The sequence below is a fragment of the Choloepus didactylus genome, chromosome 2 (assembly GCF_015220235.1).
Source record: "Choloepus didactylus isolate mChoDid1 chromosome 2, mChoDid1.pri, whole genome shotgun sequence".
NCBI classification, from domain to species: domain Eukaryota; kingdom Metazoa; phylum Chordata; class Mammalia; order Pilosa; family Megalonychidae; genus Choloepus; species Choloepus didactylus.
This window is the reverse complement of record NC_051308.1, coordinates 4,944,774-4,955,170: the sequence shown is the minus strand read 5'-3', so window position 1 is coordinate 4,955,170 and position 10,397 is coordinate 4,944,774. Positions and strand designations below refer to the sequence as shown.

Here is a 10,397-nt window from a genome sequence, read left to right as displayed (position 1 = left end):
ACAGCTACTAGAGCTAATCAACAAATTTAGCAAAGTAGCGGGATACAAGATTAATGCACATAAGTCAGTAATGTTTCTATATGCTAGAAATGAACAAACTGAAGAGACACTCAAGAAAAAGACACCATTTTCAATAGCAACTAAAAAAATCAAGTACCTAGGAATAAACTTAACCAAAGATGTAAAAGACCTATACAAAGAAAACTACATAACTCTACTAAAAGAAATAGAAGGGGACCTTAAAAGATGGAAAAATATTCCATGTTCATGGATAGGAAGGCTAAATGTCATTAAGATGTCAATTCTACCCAAACTCATCTACAGATTCAATGCAATCCCAATCAAAATTCCAACAACCTACTTTGCAGACTTGGAAAAGCTAGTTATCAAATTTATTTGGAAAGGGAAGATGCCTCGAATTGCTAAAGACACTCTAAAAAAGAAAAACGAAGTGGGTGGACTTACACTCCCTGACTTTGAAGCTTATTATAAAGCCACAGTTGCCAAAACAGCATGGTACTGGCACAAAGATAGACATATAGATCAATGGAATCGAATTGAGAATTCAGAGATAGACCCTCAGATCTATGGCCGACTGATCTTTGATAAGGCCCCCAAAGTCACCGAACTGAGCCATAATGGTCTTTTCAACAAATGGGGCTGGGAGAGTTGGATATCCATATCCAAAAGAATGAAAGAGGACCCCTACCTCACCCCCTACACAAAAATTAACTCAAAATGGACCAAAGATCTCAATATAAAAGAAAGTACCATTAAACTCCTAGAAGATAATGTAGGAAAACATCTTCAAGACCTTGTATTAGGAGGCCACTTCCTAGACTTTACACCCAAAGCACAAGCAACAAAAGAGAAAACAGATAAATGGGAACTCCTCAAGCTTAGAAGTTTCTGCACCTCAAAGGAATTTCTCAAAAAGGTAAAGAGGCAGCCAACTCAATGGGAAAAAATTTTTGGAAACCATGTATCTGACAAAAGACTGATATCTTGCATATACAAAGAAATCCTACAACTCAATGACAATAGTACAGACAGCCCAATTATAAAATGGGCAAAAGATATGAAAAGACAGTTCTCTGAAGAGGAAATACAAATGGCCAAGAAACACATGAAAAAATGTTCAGCTTCACTAGCTATTAGAGAGATGCAAATTAAGACCACAATGAGATACCATCTAACACCGGTTAGAATGGCTGCCATTAAACAAACAGGAAACTACAAATGCTGGAGGGGATGTGGAGAAATTGGAACTCTTATTCATTGTTGGTGGGACTGTTCAGCCACTCTGGAAGTCAGTCTGGCAGTTCCTTAGAAAACTAGATATAGAGCTACCATTCGATCCAGCGATTGCACTTCTCGGTATATACCCGGAAGATCGGAAAGCAGTGACACGAACAGATATCTGCACGCCAATGTTCATAGCAGCATTATTCACAATTGCCAAGAGATGGAAACAACCCAAATGTCCTTCAACAGATGAGTGGATAAATAAAATGTGGTATATACACACGATGGAATACTACGCGGCAGTAAGAAGGAACGATCTGGTGAAACATATGACAACATGGATGAACCTTGAAGACATAATGCTGAGCGAAATAAGCCAGGCACAAAAAGAGAAATATTATATGCTACCACTAATGTGAACTTTGAAAAATGTAAAACAAATGGTTTATAATGTAGAATGTAGGGGAACTAGCAGTAGAGAGCAATTAAGGAAGGGGGTACAATAATCCAAGAAGAACAGATAAGCTATTTAACGTTCTGGGGATGCCCAGAAATGACTATGGTCTGTTAATTTCTGATGGATGTAGTAGGAACAAGTTCACTGAAATGTTGCTATATTATGTAACTTTCTTGGGGTAAAGTAGGAACATGTTGGAAGTTAAGCAGTTATCTTAGGTTAGTTGTCTTTTTCTTACTCCCTTGTTATGGTCTCTTTGAAATGTTCTTTTATTGTATGTTTGTTTTCTTTTTAACTTTTTTTTTCATACAGTTGATTTAAAAAAGAAGGGAAAGTTAAAAAAAAAAAAAAAAGAAAAAAGACAAACAAGGAAAAAAAAAAAAAAAGATGTAGTGCCCCCTTGAGGAGCCTGTGGAGAATGCAGGGGTATTCGCCTACCCCACCTCCATGGTTGCTAACATGACCACAGACATAGGGGACTGGTGGTTTGATGGGTTGAGCCCTCTACCATAAGTTTTACCCTTGGGAAGACGGTTGCTGCAAAGGAGAGGCTAGGCCTCCCTGTATTTGTGCCTAAGAGTCTCCTCCTGAATGCCTCTTTGTTGCTCAGATGTGGCCCTCTCTCTCTGGCTAAGCCAACTTGAAAGGTGAAATCACTGCCCTCCCCCCTACGTGGGATCAGACACCCAGGGAAGTGAATCTCCCTGGCAACGTGGAATATGACTCCCGGGGAGGAATGTAGACCCGGCATCGTGGGACAGAGAACATCTTCTTGACCAAAAGGGGGATGTGAAAGGAAATGAAATAAGCTTCAGTGGCAGAGAGATTCCAAAACGAGCCGAGAGATCACTCTGGTGGGCCCTCTTACGCACACTTTAGACAACCTTTTTTAGGTTCTAAAGAATTGGGGTAGCTGGTGGTGGATACCTGAAACTATTAAACTATAACCCAGAACCCATGAATCTCGAAGACAGTTGTATAAAAATGTAGCTTATGAGGGGTGACAGTGGGATTGGGAATGCCATAAGGACCAAACTCCACTTTGTCTAGTTTATGGATGGATGTGTAGAAAAGTAGGGGAAGGAAACAAACAGACAAAGGTACCCAGTGTTCTTTTTTACTTCAATTGCTCTTTTTCACTCTAATTATTATTCTTGTTATTTTTGTGTGTGTGCTAATGAAGGTGTCAGGGATTGATTTAGGTGATGAATGTACAACTATGTAATGGTACTGTAAACAATTGAAAGTACAATTTGTTTTGTATGACTGCGTGGTATGTGAATATATCTCAATAAAATGATGATAAAAAAAAAGTCAATTAATAAAGAAGACAGATTATAAACATATATATATATAACAACAGAGCCCCAAAATATATGAAACAAACTTGACAGATTTGAAGGAAGAAATAGATGTTTCTACATTAAGATAGAGACATCAATATACCACCTATAATAATTTATAGAACATCTAGACAGAAGATAAATAAAGAAATAGAAGAATTGAACAATTCCATAAACCAACTAGACCTAATGGGCATGGAACACTTCATTCAAGAATATGCATTCTTCTCAAGTGTATGTGGACCATTCTCTAAGATAGACCATAGATTAGTTCACAAAACAAGTCTAAATAAATTTAAAAGATTGAAAATATGCAAAGCATTTTTCTAATCACAATAGGATGAAGCTAGAAATCAATAATGGAGGGAAAAATTACAAATATGTGGAAATTATACAGTGTAATCTTAAACAACCAATGGTTTAAAGAGGAAATCTCAAGGGAAATTAGGAAATATCTTGAGGTGAATGAAAATGAAAATTCAACACACCCAAACTTAGGGTGCAGCAAAGAGTACTGAGGGGGAATTTTTTAGCTCTAAATGCTTACAATAAAATAGAAGAAAGATTTCAAATCACTAACTTAACCTCACACCTGGGGTAACTAGAAAATGATCAAACTAAACCTAAAGTGAGCAAAAGGAAGGAAATAATAAATATTAGAGTGGGGATAATATCTAGAATAGAAAAAAATAATCAATGAAACCAAAATTTTGTTCTTTGAAAAGATTAATAATGAATGAAAGTGAACCCTTACCTCACACCACATCCAAAAATTAACTCAAAGTGTATCAATGACCCAAATATAAAAGCTAAAACTATAAAACTCTTAGAAGAGGATATAGGAAAATATCTTTAGTATCTTGTATTAAGGAATGTATTCTTAGACTTTACACAAAAGCATGAGCAACAAAAGAAAAAATATGTAAATTGGGCTTCATCAAAATTAAAAACCTTTGTGCTTCAAAGGACATTATCAAGAAAGTGAAAAGACAACAAACAAAATGGGAGAAAACGTTTGGAATCTATATATCTGATAAAAGTTTAATATCCCAAATATAAAAAGAACTCCTACAACTCAACAACAAAGAACAAACCACCGAATTTTAAAAATGGTGAAAGGACTTGATAGATATTTTTCCAGAGAAGATATATAATTGTCCAATAAGTGCATGAAAAGATGCTCAACATTTTTAGTCATTATGGAAATGCAAATTAAAAACACAATGAGATACCACCTTACACCAACTATAATGGCTACAATGGTTTGAAGCCATATGTACCCCAGAAAAGATCATGTTCTTAAAGCTAATCCATTCCTGTGGGTGTAGACCTATTGTGGGCTGGACCTTTAGATTAGGTTATTTCATTTGAGGCATGCCCTAGGTGGGTATTAATCCTCATATTGAAGTCCTGTATAAAAGATGAAATTTAGAGAAGCACACAGAGAAGCTGAGAAAAAGAAGCCAGAGAAGCATAGAGAGAAGCAGTCAGAAGATGAAGGCAACAAATTCTGGGACAGAAGGACCAGAAGATGCTAGCCAAATGCCTTACCATGTGACAGAGGAGTCCTAGATCACTGGTAGCCAGTCTTCAGGGAGAAAGCATCACCTGTTGATACTTTGGTTTGGACATTTTCACAGACTCAGAACTAAATTTGTAAGTTAATAAATCCCATTGTAAAAGCCAACCCATTTCTGGTATATTGAATTTCAGCAACTTTCGTGAACTAAAACAATTGCTATTATATATATATATATATATAAAATATATATATAAAACAATTGCTGACAAGTATACAGAGAAATAGTACAGTCTTGCTGGGAATGCAAAATGGCACATCTACTGTACAAAAGTGTGCTGATTCCTCAAGAAGTTAAGCAAAATTAGCATATGACCTGGGAATCTCACTTCTAGGTATACACCCAAAAGAAGTGAAAGCAGGGACCTGAACAGATATTTGCACACTGATGTTTATAGCAGCATTTTTCACAGTAGCCAAAAGGTGGAAGCAATCCAGGCTTCCATCAGCAGATGAATGGAGAAACAAAATGTGGTGTGTGTGTTTTTGTGTATGTTTGTGTGTGTGTGTGCGTGTGTGTGTATAATGGGATATTATTCAGCCATAAAAAGAAATGAAGTTCTTATACATGCTGCTACATGAATGGACCTTGAAGAAGGACATCCTATTGATTGAAATAAGCCCGACAGCTATTGTATGACTCCACTTACATGAATTTGTAGAATCTACAAATTCAAAGGGGCAGACAGTAGGGTCCAGGTAACCAAGGGTGTTGGGGAGGGTGACTGGGGAGTTAAGGCATAATGGGTGCAGGTTTTCTGTTTGGGTTATGGAAAATTTTGATAATGTATGGTGGTGGTGGTAACACAACATAATGAATGTAGTTAATTCCACTGAGTTGTATGCTTGGGAGTGATTGAGATGTGACATTGTGCATGGCATGTAAGTTACAACATCTTTAAGAAAAGAGAGAAAGACTGAAGAGACAATGAAATATAAACACAATTCATGATCAGTGACCAGATCTAATAATGGAGGAGAAAATGCACACAATGTCATTATTGGGACATTTGAAAAACTTGGCAAATAGACTCTATGCTTTATATAAATGGTAAATTTCTTGAACTTGATAAATCCTTAATGTGGTTCTATAAGTGAATATCCTTATTCTTAAGAAATATATGTGAACATATTGAGTGCTCAAGAAGCATGTTATATGCAACTTACTCTCAAATCTTTAGAAAGTAGATAGATGATAGATAGATGGGTAGATGGGTAGATAGATATAGACAGATGAGAGATGAGAGATTCAATGAATGAATGAATGAATGATATAACAAAGGTGGCAAAATGTTAAAAGTTGGTAAAACTGAGGATGGGGGTATACTGGAGTTCTCTGTATTGTTTTTTTTTAAATTTATATATTTTTTAATTGAAATTGTTCACATACGATACAACTATCCAAAGATTCAAAGTATACAATCAATTGCCCATGGTACCATCATACAGCTGTGCATCCATCAACACAATTAATTTTTTTTTAATTTTTAGAACATTTTCATTACTCCAGAAAAGAAATAAAGACAAAAAAAAAAAAAGAAACTCAAATCCTCCAATACCCCTAACCACACCCCGCTCCACTATTGATTCATAATTTTGGTATAGTACATTTGTTACTGTTGATGGAAGAATGTTAAAATACTACTAACTGTAGTATATAGCTTGCAAAAGATAAATATTTTTTCCTATATGCCTCTCTATTATTAACTTCTAGTTATAGTGTCATACATTTGTTCTAGTTCATGAGAGAGATTTCTAATATTTGTATAGTTAATCATAGGCATTGTCCACCACAAGATTCACTGTTTAATACATTCCCATCTTTTAACCTCCAACTTTCCTTCTGGTGACATATGTGACTCTGAGCTTACCCTTTCCACCACATGCACACACCATTCAGCAGTGTTAGTTATTCTCACAACATGCTACCATCACCCCTGTCCATTTCCAAACGTTTAAGTTCACCCTAGTTGAACATTCTGCTCATAATAAGCAACTGCTCCCCATTCTTTGGCCTCATTCTATATCCTGGTAACTTATATTTCATGTCTATGAGTTTACATATTATAATTAGTTCATATCAGTGAGACCCTGCAATATTTGCTTTATGTGTCAGTCTTATTTCACTCAATATAGTGCCCTCAAGGTTTCTTCATCAACCCTTTTTTTTTTAAAGATGGTTTTGTTCACCTACCATACATTCTGTTCTAAGTAAACAATCATTGGTTCCCTGTATAGTCACATATTTATATATTCAGCACCATCACCACTATCTATATAAGGACATCTCCATCTCTTCTCCAAAGAAGGAGGAAGAGTCAAAGAAGGCAGAGAGACAAAAGAAAAAGAAAAGAGAAAGAGAGAGAAAAACAAACAAAAAACAACAAAACTTGACAGCTAGAAAGTGACAAAAGGAAAGATAGCACTAACCTAAAGTAGAATAAAGAGTAAGACAACATCACCAATTCCAGGAGTCCCATTCCTTTCTCCTAGCCCCCACCCTCCCTTATACATTTAGTTTGGTATGTTGCCTTTGTTATATTAAAGGAAGCATAATCTAATGTTTCTGTAATATTATAGTCTCTAGTTTGCATTGATTGTATTTTCCTCCCAATCCCACCTTATTTTTAACACCTTGAAATGTTGACATTCATTTGTTCTACCTCATGTAAAAACATATTTGTACCTTTTATTACAATCGTTGAGCACCGTAGGTTTCCTGGAGTTACACAGTCCCAGTCTTTATCCTTGGTCTTTTGTTCTGATGTCCCACATGGTCCTAACCTTCCTCTTTCAACCATCCTCACAGTCATCTTTGTTCAGTGTACTTACACTGCTGTGCTACTATCTCCCAAAATTGTGTTCCAAACCCCTCAGTCCTGTTTTTTCCTTTCTGTCTGCAGTGCTTCCCTTAGTGTTTCCTGTAGACCAGGTATCTTGTTCGCAAACTCTGTCATTGTCTGTTTGTGGGAGAATATTTTAAACTCTCCCTCATATTTGAAGGATAGTTTTGCCAGATATAGGATTCTTGGTTGATGGTTTTTCTCTTTCAGTATCTTAAACATATCACCCTACTTCCTTCTTGCCTCCATGGTTTCTACTGAGAAATCCGCACATAGTTTTATCAAGCTTCCTTTGTATGTGCTGGATCACTTTTCTCTTGTTGCTTTCAGGATTCTCTCTTTGTCTTTGACATTTGATAATCTGATTATTAAGAGTCTTGGTGTAGGACTATTCGGATCTATCCTGTTTGAGGTAAGCTGTGCTTCTTGGTTCCATAATTGTATGTCTTTCATAAGAGATGGGAAATTTTCATTGATTATTTCCTCTATTATTGCTTCTGCCCCTTTTCCCTTCTCTTCTCCTTCTGGGACACCAATGACATGTACATTCTTTTTTTAAAAAAAAAAAAATGAGAAAAGCTGTATTTATTTTTCTAGCAGAAATGTTTTACAGACAATGTTTTATAAAGTTATTAAGTAAGTCATAATGGAAAATATTTTACTCGTTTTTATTTAGAAGGTGGAACCTTCAGTTTATCCCAATATTTTCTTCACAGGTAGACTTTGTTTTTATCTCAATGTGTTCTACTTGAGCCAGCACACTTGCAATCAAATCAAATGTAAAAAGAGCTGAATGTAGTAGCTTGAGCTGAATTTCAGGAGGCATGTTAGGGATCTCCTCTCCACCTACTGTCATAGAACAAAGATCTTTACACTTCTGGACTTCTTGGCTATTTTCTTGGCTATTTTTAATTTCTGCTTCATAGTGTGCTTTTGACATATTAAGTCCCGTATGGAGTGGCTTTAAAAAATTATTCTCAATCTTTCCAAGTTCTGTCCATAATCCAGTGTGACAGTCATTTTCATTATCTTTGATAACCAAATACCTCAATAAATTTAATGATGCCATGATCCTGTCTGAGTTTTGCAGTAAATCTGTTTCAGTCCCCTCTGGAAGAAAAAGTACCAAATCTAGAAGGGAAATCAGCTGTGGTCCTGTAAACCATTTGTTGTTAGGTGTTCTCTTCAATGATACATCAATTTGATTTTTGATATTTTGAATAACAAAGGCTTTCACACTTGAATGATTGCTCATATTCAATAAGCACCTAAACAATGTATATTTGCCTTGTGAATCCAACTTGTTGATATATAGCTGAAGCACAGCTGAACTCTTTTTCCTCAGTGTCTCAATGGGGCAAAGTGTCATTACTTTCACTAAACCCTGAGGTATAGTAAGAAAACTCTTGATTTCTAAATACTGATGAAGCAGACCATTGTCTTCCATTCTCAATAAACCATTCTCCAATAGATTCAATCCTTTGGAGAAAACAGACCCTTCTGTTCTTTGCAAAAAGACTTCAACTTGCCCCATCTTAAGCTGCAAGAAGTACGATGGGCTGAACACTAGTGGAAGGTGATCAATACTGATGCTTAGCACAAATACTAGACATGCCAGAGAAGCCATAGAATCTGCTAATTGTTTGTTTTCTTCTTCCTCAAATTCGAGATAATTCCAAGTTTTCTTTTTCCTTCCATGATTAAAAATCATTTTGGGCAAAGGGTCTCCCATTGCTGATAAAAAACCTATGATTTCAGATGCAAAACCCCTTAAAGGATCATTTTCAGCTTCCTCAGGCTGTTCAAGGAATTGTGCTGTCAGCAAAGGGTATTTCAAGCTTTTGAAACAAAATTTCACTAATTCATCCTTTAACTTTTCATTTTCTAGTGAGTTTCCTTTGTCATAAATGACTTCTTCCGCAAAAGGTTTAGTGAACTCTATTAAGGCCTTACAGCACTGACAAAGGCTGTAGTCATCTGTATTTGTTCTTTAGAGTATGGGACAGGAAGAAGAGACAGCTGATCCCAAAGTGTTGACAATGCTAATCCAGCTGAATATGCCTTGTTGTTATGAAGTTTCGGAATCACTGTCTGTAATGGCTGAAGTAAAAGAAGAATAATTTGGGATATCTGTTTTCCAGAGGGTTCTTCAATCAGTTCAAGCAAACCCAACAATAATTCCTTTGGATTACATAACTATAAAAATATTCATAATTGAATCTTTACCAATAAATGAAACATCAGAAAATAATCTTTTCTTTTATCATCTTCCTTATTATTCCACAAAAGGCACTGAACAACAGGACCAACAAGATTCCAACCCATATTCTTAATGATGGCCTTTTTCTTCTCATTTTGAATAATTTCTAACAGTTGATCTGTAAATCCTTCAGCTATACACCTTTGGCCTGCTAACTGAAACAGACCAAAATCTTCTTCTTTAAAATTTTGCTCTTGTAGGATCTGACATCTCTTTATTATGGATTGAAGTTCTTCCACAGCCATTCTTGGTTATTTTTCCTAGTTTTGATGCTGGCCTGGTGTGCCCACAGCACCAGGCCTTCCAGGCCTCATGACATGTACATTCTTGCTTTTCATTGCGTTGTTAAGTTCCTGGAGACATTGCTCATATTTTTCCATTCTTTTCTCTATCTGCTCTTTTGTGTGTAGGCTTTCAGGTGCCTGAGTGTTTGCTTCTGCCTCTTGAGATCTGATGTTGTATGTTTCCATTGTGTCTTTCATCTCTTGTGTTGTGGCTTTCATTTCCATTGATTCTGCCAGTTGGTTTTTTGAACTTTCAATTTCTACCTTATGTATGCCCAGTGTCTTCATTATATAGTTCATCTCTTTTGCCATATCTTCCCTAAACTTTTTGAGTTAACTTATTATTAGTTGTTTCAACTCCTGTATCTCAGTTGAAGTATCAGTTT

General features: G+C 36.0%; 1 pseudogene; it reads right to left on the bottom strand.

Moving 5' to 3' along the window:
• Nucleotides 1-8,155: 8,155 nt before the first annotated feature.
• On the bottom strand, nt 8,156-9,972 carry LOC119528226 (annotated as a pseudogene).
• Between the last annotated feature and the right edge of the window lie 425 nt (nt 9,973-10,397).